At 40.6% G+C, this 11,477-nt stretch overlaps 1 long non-coding RNA gene across 1 annotated transcript; it reads left to right on the forward strand.

Moving 5' to 3' along the window:
• The first annotated feature begins 930 nt into the window (after positions 1-930).
• On the forward strand, positions 931-6,761 carry LOC141577358 (uncharacterized). Its single transcript, XR_012506234.1, has 4 exons — positions 931-1,232; positions 1,315-1,491; positions 3,927-4,030; positions 6,206-6,761. It is a non-coding gene; the product is annotated as an uncharacterized LOC141577358 (long non-coding RNA).
• Positions 6,762-11,477: the final 4,716 nt, after the last annotated feature.

Consider the following 11,477-nt stretch of genomic DNA (forward strand, 5'->3'; position numbering starts at 1 on the left):
TATTGGAACCGTGAAATTACCTGCAACATGGGTTTTCATTTTGAAAGTGTTACCCTTTATTTCCAATGTCTCATACTGGCCAATGTTGGCATTTAAAGATGTAACATTACTCTCTACTAAAATACAAGAAAATCCAAACAAAATATATACATTTAGGCTTGATTCCTAAAGCACCTAGAGGCATAATAGGTATGAGAATCCTGCTGCAGCTATGCTAGGCTGTTGAGAACCAGGTGTTTTTCTATCAGTGATGAGAATGCTTAATCTTCCGATCATGATGGGTAAAGCAATTTAACAAATCCAAGTCTGCACCCCCATGATATAGTGCACTCGGGGCTTGACTGAAGGGAAAGACGGTCCACATAACCTGTGTCTTTAATGTCTTCAGCGACTTTTACAGTTCAGTTCACTATCTGACATAATATTTGACTATACTGTCTTGTGAAACTGAGGCCTAATACCTATTCAAGTTCAGTCAAAGATTCCCCTCACTTACCACACTCCCTTCAGCCCAAAGAAGACATAACCCCAGCATTTGCTGAATCTAGGGGAATGTCATCATTTCTTTCTGTTAGCTAAGTATTCAATTCATATCTATTTTAGTCGAGAGTATTTGATCTTTGAGGATTTCATTGTTGTTCTCAGAGTGTGAATCTGTTGGAACCCTGATTCTAGGAGGGGCTTGCACTTCTCCTACAGGCTTCATTTCACCTCAGGTGCTGATCTTTAAAATGGATGCCTGAGTCGAGGGTAGGTTAGTGCAAGGGCTTCATAGCAAGGGCGATAATGGGAAAAGTCTTACCTGGTCTTGGTGCATTTTGGTCTGAATTGTTTGTAAATGACCATTGGGACGTGTGGATTCTAATGACCTCTTCCAAGAACACGAGCACTATTATCATCTCTGCCATCTCTTCTCTTGTAGACGTCAGGAATCTTGGACCCATTCTTGGAGCAGGGAATTGAGTAACTTCTTCAAGGGCACGTTGACACTCCATATATTTCTGCCAGTATCAGCGAGGTTCAATATGTCTCATGAAGGTTTTTGGGCCTGGTATTCTCTAGAGATGTCTCCATGCCAGTATTTTCCATTGTAGCAGAACAACTCTCATGAATGTGTTCGCATCTCTCCTCAATCAGTGCAGCCAGCATTTCTGCCAGCTTCTCTTTGTGTCTCCCATAAAGTCGACTTGAAGAGGAATTGGCCATTTTTTAAGGACCTCAGAGCCTCACCAGTAAGTTGATGACAGACAGATCTTCCACTGTCTGCCCTTTCACGTTCTGGAAACTTACCCGAAATCTCATGTTTTTGGGCAGCAGCAGTATCTCGAACTTACACAGCTTCCTGAAAAAAAGACCTAAGACAAACTCCACAGAGGGTGGCAGCCACTCCCTCACACTGATCCATCCACAGAATTCTGCCCAGTTTCCTTGGATCCACCAGCCACAACAAGCCTCGAGGTACCCATCAGCTTTCCACCTGGAATCCAACAGGTAACTGCCATCTACAATGGTTGATACATCTTGTTATTGTTGTGGGAGGGGCTGCATCAGACGACAGATTCCTAAGGTTAATGTGATTCTATCCACTAGCGTCCCATGGTCCTTTTTTCTTCCCACTTTCCTTTGGTTCAGATCCGTATACACAGTACAAACGGAGGGAAATGTGTCCAGTTTTAGTTTATGGTTTCACACGAGTTTAAACTTTCTAAAAGTACACAGTTCACAGAGACACACTAAAGAAATTATGTTTGTGTAATATCCATTCACCCAGAACACATATCCGTTTGTTGCTTTCTCCTGAAACACCCACACTGTCAGAATATATATCTAATTATTTATTGGGGGCTGAAATTCCAAGAAATGAAACCAACCCCTATGTGCACTTTACTGTCTTTCTCTTTAGCTCTTTGTGTAGTTTTGCAGAGCTACTTGTCTTTGTTATAGGCTTATGCCATTTCGTCTCTACCTAGGGTAGTATAGGGCATTCATTCATCCTGTTGCAAACAATGTAAGTCTATATCATGGTCTATGAATACATTTTATTCAAACTCGTCATTAGATTTGGGTCACGATGTACTCTTATGAATCAATACTTATGAATATTTATGCACGCATCATTTTTCTGAATACAAGTGTGTTGAGTACATGCAAGCACCGATACTGGGTCGATGCGTGCTGAATGATCCTTGACATCACTTTGAGTATTTTCTTTTGAATATTCATGGTTTCTTTGGTATATGTCAGCCAACCGTACCCTTTTTGTGTTTGTTTGATTGATTGTTTGTTTGCTTGTTGTTTGTTTTGCAAACACATTAGGCCATGCATCTCTCCGGTTGCTTCAAACAGAGAGTCATAGGAGCTGATTCAGTTAAGACAGTGCTTAAAATCACCTATGATTTAATGCTTCCCTCTCCCATCTCTAGGGTTTTGCTGTCCTACTTGCCTTCTTCTTTTTTATTCTTTGAATCTCAAGCTCTTCCTGCATTTCCAGTAATGGTTTTCTTATACCCATTACAACTTGCTACTGTGTATTCAGGGTAGAATTCTCAATTTTTCTTTTAGGGTTAGTTTCAAACTGCTGATTTCTTTTAAGTTTTGCCGGTCTGTGAAATTCTCTAGCTCTGCCATTATTATTAATGGCGGACATGTGGCATAGGCTAACCTAGATTGCAGGTTTATCTCATTCAGTTTATGGTCTATGTCCTGGCACTCCTCCCTGTCCTGCAATATTTCTGTCGAGATATCAGCTGAAACCCCTCTGGAGGTTCTGTTGTGACTAAGTTGCTTTCGTCTAGGGGCATTTTAAATCAATGGGATGATCGTGAACTTTGTAGATTTGAATTATACAGCTGCTTGTATGTCTATTGGGATTCCACCTCCTTTGGACGCTGTGCACTTCCTGAAATCTTATAGATGATTCTTTCTTGGCTTTCAGAAATTTTCAGTCTGATTTTTCTACAAATAAATTTTCAGGCTTCTTTTTTGTTTTTAATCTCTTGCATTCCTCTCTGGGGCTCTTATGTATCATATTCTTTCATGCTTTGTCTTACCCCGTGATTCAACAGCAATGTTTGCATTGGTTTACACTTGCTTTTCTATGTCTTCTTCTGATCGAAGGATTTCTGTTCCCCTTTCTTCACAGTCATTCACGAGTCCCTCTGCATTATTTAGTCTGCTTAGGACTGACTTTAGCCCAGTTATTATCTCATCCATTGAGTTTTCTGATATTATTTGATTCTTCTTTAGATTTTCCCTTCCCCTTTTCTGGTATTCTGCGTTTTGTGAATCTGACACTCTCTTTTTCTTCAGTGATTTCCTCTCCTCCATTTTCAATGCTTGCTCTGGTAGCATTATGCAGTCTAGTCATTTGAAAGCTTATTTTTTGGGCCTTCAATCTCTTTGGAACTGAAGATGTTACTTCCTGTTTCTTTTCCTATTCGTCTTTATCTCTACTGGTCAAGTACTATCACGTATCTAATGTAGAATTATAGGGCTTAGTTAAGTTAATATTATAGACTCTTTGGTGTACACAATTCCACGATATTTCTGTGAGGACAATTTTTTCTAGACATCGATTCTATGTCCAGTTCTTGTGTGTGTTGTGTGGTATAACTCTAATTGCTGGTGTTGCTTTGTTGTGATGAACACACCATAATATTTCTATTAGTATAACCTCATTTTTATTACGCTTATCTCAGAATCCTGAAAGTGCACAGGACACTTCCAGTTGTGCAAATGAAGCTTCTAAATATTTTCAGCTCTGCATTCTGCTGTATGTGATTTTGGAGCATTTCCAAAACAGGAAACTGACAGTGAGCTTGTGCTTTCTATTGCCATGGGAATGTCCCAATATTACCAGTTCTTCCCAGAGCTTCTCTGTCTACAGAAACACCAGTGGAAACATACCTATGCGTGTCATAAAACAGGGCCTGCTGGAATGATCCCGCAGACTGATGTATGTGTCCTCGGTGCAGTACCATGTCAGTGCCATCCAAAATGTAGCATCTGCATTTGGGAGATAATGCTGAAGGTAATTCTTCATCTTCTCATGCTGTGGACTTTGACCACTATTCCTTGTTCACTCATCCTTGTGTCATGGGTTCATGAAGGCAACCAGAGAGCTCTTCCACATCCTCTGCCTCAAATGAAACCGTAATCCTACTCCAGGTTATGAAGGTAGCAGATCCCAAAGCTTTTAATTCTGATTTCAATCCCAAGGCCCCCTGGATCGCTCAGACCTGATGCACAATAACTCTGAATGAGCCCCACACATGCTCTATTGGCAAAATGCCAAATTGGTCCTCAGGTATGCTGATGCAGTGGATGTGGCCATGGGACATATTGATAAACTCAAACTCGCGTGCTAGTGTGGTTGCTTTCTCATTGGGGTCACAAGTCAGTTTGCTCTCTTGATAGGACTCACCACAACCCACAACGCAATCCAGATCCCTGAGAATAAGCGTGTGCCATCATCCATAGCCCTATCCCTCATTTTCTGCTGCCTCTGCTAGCTCAAATTTGGCACCTCGGGTCTTGGTCTCAGAATCAATTTTGGGGATATTTTGTGCTGATTTCTTTGAGTCCTGTCAGCAAAGCATCTGCTGTGCACTCTTCTAACGCTCAGTGCATCACCTTCAATCCCATGTGTGCAGTCAGCTTGAGAGAGTGCGTCCAAATAAAGCAGAGTTTCACCTTTGCTGCTCCATTACCAGAGGTCAGATCCTTTATTGGTTTCCATTCTGTACATTACCTTATTCTCCTTCAATGTTTCTGAGGCCTCATGTTGTCTTTGGGAATAACAGACAACTCTTCAGCAACTGTATTTTGCCAAGGTCTGGGTGAGTGGATGTTTACATTACTGAGTAAATAGGAGCAAGTGAGGGCAATTTGCACTGGTTCTCTGCCAACTGGTCATTGATAAATCATCAGTTTCCAGATATAATTCACAGAAATATGATGTTTATTTTGCTCTATATTTTATACAGCCTTGTTGTGAGTGTTTCTCGTAGACTCCAGGTTTGACATTGTGTTGATAACACAGTTGCAGTTTTTAAATATAATAGAATTGATTTACATGTTTTGGGATTTATATGAAAATGAAGTTATTTTTTGAAACATACTAAATCTACCTAGAAGTCAGACTTGTCTATTTTTGTAACATTTTGTCAGCTCTAAGGAAATAATAGACAGATAGAATGCAAATAGCAGTCCAAATTTTTAACGGGTCATGTCAACTCTTTACTCTTGAAGCCTCCAACACCAACAGGAACCAGGAAATAACTATTGGAGCCATGAAATATCCCCCAACCTTGGTTTCCCTTGTGCAAGTTTTGTCCTTTACTTCCAATGACACATACTGGCCAATGTTGGCATTTCAAGGTGTAATATTCCTCTCTACTAAAATACAAGAAATTCCAAACAAAATATATACATTAGGCTTGATTCCTAAAATGACTAGGGGCATTATAGCTATGAGAAACCTGCTGCAGCTATGCTAGGCTTTTGAGAACCAGGTGTTTTTCTATCAGTGATGAGAACGCTTAATCTTCCAATCATGTTGGGTAAAGCAAGTTAACAAATCCAAGTCTGCACCCCCATGATATAGTTCACCCGGGGCTTGACTGAAGGGAAAGACTGTCCACATGTCCTGTGTCTTTAATGTCTTTGGTGACTTTTACAGTTCAGTTCACTATCTGACTTATAATATTTGACTATACTGTCTTGTGAAACTGAGGCCTAATAACTATTCGAGTTCAGTCAAAGATTCACCTCAGTTAAACACTCCTTTCACCCCAAAGGAGACATTACCCCAGCATTTGCTTAATCTACGGGAAGGTCATCATTTCTTTTTGTGAGCTAATTATTCAATACCTATATATTTTTGTTGAGAGTAATTGATCTTTAAACATTTCACTATTGTTCACAGGGAGTGAAGGTTTTTGAGCCCTGATTCTAGGAAGGGCTTGCTAATATCCTATTGGCTTCATTTCACCTCAGGTGCTGATCCTTTAAAATGGATGCCTGAGTGGAGGGGAGGGTAGAGCAAGTGCTTGATAGCTAGGCCCAAACCTGGGAAATGTCTTACCTGGGCTTGGTGCATTGAGGTCTGAATGGTTTGTAAATGCCCCTTGGGACGAGTGGATTCTTATGACCCCTTACAAGAACAGGAGCACATTAATCATCTCTGCCAACTCTTCTCTTTTAGACATCGGGGATCTTGGACCCGTTCTTGGAGCAGGGAATTGAATAACTTCTTCAAGGGCAGGTTGACACTCCTTATATTTCGGCCAGTATCAGCGAGGTTCAATACGTCTCATGAATGCCTTCCAAACCCGGTATTCTCTACAGATGTCTCCATGCCAGTATTCTCCATTGTAGCAGAACAAGTCTCATCAATCTTTTCTCATTACTCCTCAATCCGTGGAGCCAGCTTTTCTGCCAGCTTCTCTTCGTGTCTCCCATAAAGTCGACTTCAACAGGACTGGGCAATTCTGAAAGGACCTAGGATCCTCACCAGTAAGTTGATGACAGGCAGATCTTCCACTGTCTGCCCTTTCAGGTTCTGAAAACTGACCAGTGATCTCAGGTCTTTGGGAATTATCTTGATCTGACAGTACTTCCCTAACAAATGAACTATGACAAGCTCCACAGATGGCGGCAGCCCCTCCATCACACTGATCCACCCACAGAATTCTGCCCAGTTTCCTTGGATCCACCAGCCACAACAAGCCTAGTGGTACCCACCATCATTACACCTGGGATCCAACCGGTAACTGCCATCTCCAATGGTTGCTACATCTTGTTATTGTTGGGGGAGGGGCTGCATCAGATGACAGATTCCTAAGATTAATGTGATTCTATCCACTAACGTCCAATGGTCCTTTTTCCTTCCCTCTTTCCTTTTGTTCAGATCCGTATACACAGTACAAACCAAGGGAATTGTGTCCATTTTTAGTTTATGGTTTCACACGACTTTAAACTTTCTAACAGTTCACAGTACACAGAGACACACTAAAGGAAATTATATTTGTGTAATATCCATTCACCCAGAATATATATCCGTTTGTTGATTTCTGCTGAAACACCCACACTCTCAGAAAATGAATCCAATTGTTTCACGGGGGCTGAAATTCCAAGAAATGAAACCAATCCCAATGTGCACTTTCCTGTCTGTCTCTTTTGCTCTTAGTACATTTTTGCAGAGCTACTTGTCTTTGTTATAGGGTTTTGCCATTTCGTCTCTACCTAGGGTAGAATATGGCATTGATTCATCTTGTTGGAAAAGTTTTAAGTCAATATCACGGAATATGAATCCATTTATTCAAACTCGGCATTTGATTTGGGTCATCATATACTTGTATGAATCAATATTTATGAATATTTATGCACGCATCATTTTCCTGAATACAAGCTTTTCGAGTACATGCAAGCAGCAATACTGGGTCAATGCTTGCTGAATGTTACTTGACATCACTTTGAGTATTTTCTTTTGAATAATCATGGTTCCTTTGGTAAATGTCAGCCAACCATATCCTTTTTGTGTTTGTTTGATTGATTGTTTGTTTGCTTGTTGTTTGTTTTGTAAACACATTAGGCCATGCATCCCTCCGTTTGCTTCAGAGAGTCATAGAAGCTGAATCACTTAAGATAGTGCTTAAAATCTCCTATGATTTCCTGCTTCCTTCTCCCATCTCTAGGCTTTTGCTGTCCTCCTTGCTTTCTTCTTTTTTATTCTTTGCAACTCATGTTCTTCTTGCATTTCCAATAATGGTTTTCTTATATCCATTACATCTTGCTTCGTTACTATTCAGGGATGAATTCTCAATCTTTGTTTTATGGTAAGTTTCGAACTGCTAAATTCTTTTAAGTTTTGCCAGTCTGTGAATTTCTATAGATCTGCCGTTATTATTAATGGCGGATATGTGGCATAGGCTACCCTAGATTGCAGCATTTTCTCATTCAGTTTAAAATCTATGTCTTCGCGCTCCTCCCTGTCCTGCAATATTTCTGTCAAGATATCAGCTGAAACCTCTCTGGAGGTTCTGTTGTGACTAAGTTGAATTCGTCTAGGTGCATTTTAACTCACTGGGATGATCATGAACCTGGTTGATTTGAATTATACAGCTGCTTGTATGTCTATTTGGATTCCACCTCCTTTGGATGCTGTGTACTTCCTGAAATCATATAGATGTTTCTTTCTTAGCTTTCAGAAAGTTTCATTCTGATTTTTCTACAAATAACTTTTAAGAATTTTTTTTTTTAATCTCTTGCATTCCCATCTGGGAATCTCATGAATCATAGTCCTTCATTCTTTGTCTTCCCCTGCGATTCAACAGCAATGTTTGCTTTGGTTTACACTTGATTTTCTATGTCTTCTTCTGATCGAGGGATTTCGGTTCCCCTGTCTTCACAGTCATTCACGAGTCCCTCTGCATTATCTAGTCTGCTTAGGACTGACTGTAGCCCTGTTATTATCTCATCCATTGAGTTTTCTGATATTATTTGGCTCCTCTATAGAGTTTCTCTTCCCCTTTTCTGGTATTCTGCCTTCTGTGATTCTGACAAAATGTTGTTCATCAGTGTTTTCCTCACCTCCATTTTCAGTACATGCTCTGGTAACTTTTTGCCATCTAGTTGTTTGGAAGCATATTTTTTGGGCCTTCAGTCTCTTTGGAACTGAAAATTGTACTTCCTGTTTCTTTACCTATGCTGCTTTATCTCTACTTTCAAATACTATCAGGTATCTAATTAAGACTTATAGGGCTTTGTTAAGTGAATATTATAGACTCTTGTGTGTATTCAATTCCATGATATTTCTGTGAGAACAATTTTCCAAAACATTGATTCCATGTACTGTTCTTGTGTGTGTTGTCTGGTATATCTCTAATTGCTGGTGTTGTCTTTGTTGTGATGATAACACCATACTATTTCGATTAGTATAACCTCATTTTTATTACACTTATCTCAGAATTCTGTAACTGCACAGGACAATTACTCTTGTGGAAATGAAGCTTCTAAAATTTTTCAGTTCTGCATTCTGCTCTATGTCATTTTGCAGTGTTTCCAAAACAGCAAACTGACAGTGAGCTTGTGCTTTCTATTACCATGGGTATCTCCCAATATTACCAGTTCTTCACAGAGATTCTCTGTCTAAAGAAACACCAGTGTAAACATATCTATGGATGTCATACAACAGGGCCTGCTGGAATGATCCCGCAGACCAACTTATGTGTACTCAGTGCAATATCATGTCAGTGCCATTCAAAATGTAGCATCTGGTTTTGGGAGATAATGCTGAAGGAAATTGTTCATCTTCTCACGCTGTGGACTTTGACCACTCTTCCTTGTTCTCTCATCCTTGTGTTATGGTTTCCCGAAGGCAACCACAGAGCTGTTCCACATCCTGTGCATCAAACCAAACCGTAATCCCACTCCAGGTTATGAATGTAGCAGATCCTAAAACTTTTAATACTGATTTCAAACCCAAGGCCCCCTGGATCCCTCAGGCCTGATGCACAGTATCTCTGATTGAGCCCCACATGTGCTCTATTGGCAAAATGCCAAATTGGTCCCTGGTCCTGCAGATGCAGTGGATGTGGCCATGGGACATATCGATAAACTCAAACTCGCATGCTAGTGTGGTTGCTTTCTCATTGGGGTCACAAGTCGGTTTGCTCTCTTGATAGAACCCACCACAACCCACAACGCAATCCAGATCCCTGAGACTCAGCATGTGACATCATCCGTAGCCCTATCCCTCATTTTCTGCTGCCTCTGCTAGCTCAAATTTGGCAGCTCTGGTCTTGGTCTCAGATTCAATTGTGGGGATATTTGGTGCTGATTTCTTTGAGTCCTGTCAGCCAAGCATCTGCTGTGCCCTCTTCTAACACTCAGCGCATCACCTTCAATCCCATGTGTGCTGTGTGCTAGAGAGTGTGAGTCCAGGTAAAGCATAGTTTCACCTTTGCTGCTCCATTACCAGAGGTCAGATCCTGTAGTGTTTTCCGTTCTCTACATTGTCTTCTTCTCCTTCCAGGTTTCTGAGGCATCATCCTGTCTTTGGAATTAACAGACCACTCTTCGGCAAGTGTCCTTTGCCAAGGGCTGGTTGAGTGGATGTTTACATTGCTGTGTACATAGGAGTGAGTGAGCACATGTTGCACTTGTTCTCTGACATATGGGCAGTGATAAATCATCACTTTCCAGATATAATTCACAGAAATATGATGTTTACTTAGCTCTATTTTCTATACAGCCACGGTGGAAGGGTTTGTCCGAACACACCAGTTATCACATTGTGTTGATAACTCAGTTGCAGTCTTTAAAAAGGTTAGAAGAATTGATTTACATGTTTGGAATTGATATGAAAATGAAGTTAGTTTTTGAAACATACTAAATCTGCCTAGAAGCCAGACTTGTCAATTTTTGTTACATTTTGTCAGGTCTAAGGAAAAAATAAACAGATAGAATGTAAAATAGCAGTCCTAAATGTTGAAGGGGACATGTCAACTGTTAACTTTTGAAGCCTCCAACATGAACAGGAACCATGAAATACGTATTGGAACCATGAAATAACCCCCAAACTGGGTTTTCCTTTTGCAGGTGTTGCCCTTTCCTCCCAATGACACATACTGCCCAAAGTTGGCATTTCAAGGGGTAACATTCCTCTCTAGTAAAACACAAGACAAACCAAACAAAATATATACATGCATGCTTGGTTCCAAAAGAACCTAGAGGCATTATAGCTATGAGAAAACTGTTGCAGCTTTTCTAGGCTATTGGGAACTAGGTGTTCTTCTATCAGTGGTGAGAATGCTTAATTGTCTGATCATGTTGGGTAAAGCAATTATCAAAACCAAGTCTGCACCCCCATGATATAGTGCTTGACTGATGGGAAAAGACCATTCACATAACATGTGTCCTTTAATGTCTATGGCGAATTTTACAGTTCAGTTCACTAAATGACTGATAATATTTACCTGTACAGTCTTGAAAATCTGAGGCCTAATACATTTCAAGTTCAGTCAAATATTCCCCTCACTTACCACACTCCTTCACCCCAAAGAAGACATAACCCAAGCATTTGCTGAATGTAGGGGAAGGTCATCATTCCTTTCTGTGAGCTAATTATTCAATTCCTACCTATTTCATTCGAGAGTATTTGACCTTTGAGGAGTTCACTGTTGTGCACAGAGTGTGAAGTTGGAGGAACTCTGATTCTAGGAGGGGCTTGCTCTTCTCCTACTGGCTTCATTGCAGCTCATGTGGTGATCCTTTGAAATGGATGCCTGAGTGAAGGGGAGGGAAGAGAAAATGCTTCATAGCTAGGCCCAACCTTGGGAAAAGGCTTACCTGGGCTTGGTGCATTGTGGTCTGAATGGTTTGTAAATTCCCCTTGGGACATGTGGATTCTCACGACTTATTCCACCAACATGAGTGATTTTACCATCTCTGCCTTCTCTTCTCTTTTAGACATC

Source organism: Camelus bactrianus, chromosome 4 (genome assembly GCF_048773025.1).
Source record: "Camelus bactrianus isolate YW-2024 breed Bactrian camel chromosome 4, ASM4877302v1, whole genome shotgun sequence".
NCBI classification, from domain to species: Eukaryota; Metazoa; Chordata; class Mammalia; order Artiodactyla; family Camelidae; genus Camelus; species Camelus bactrianus.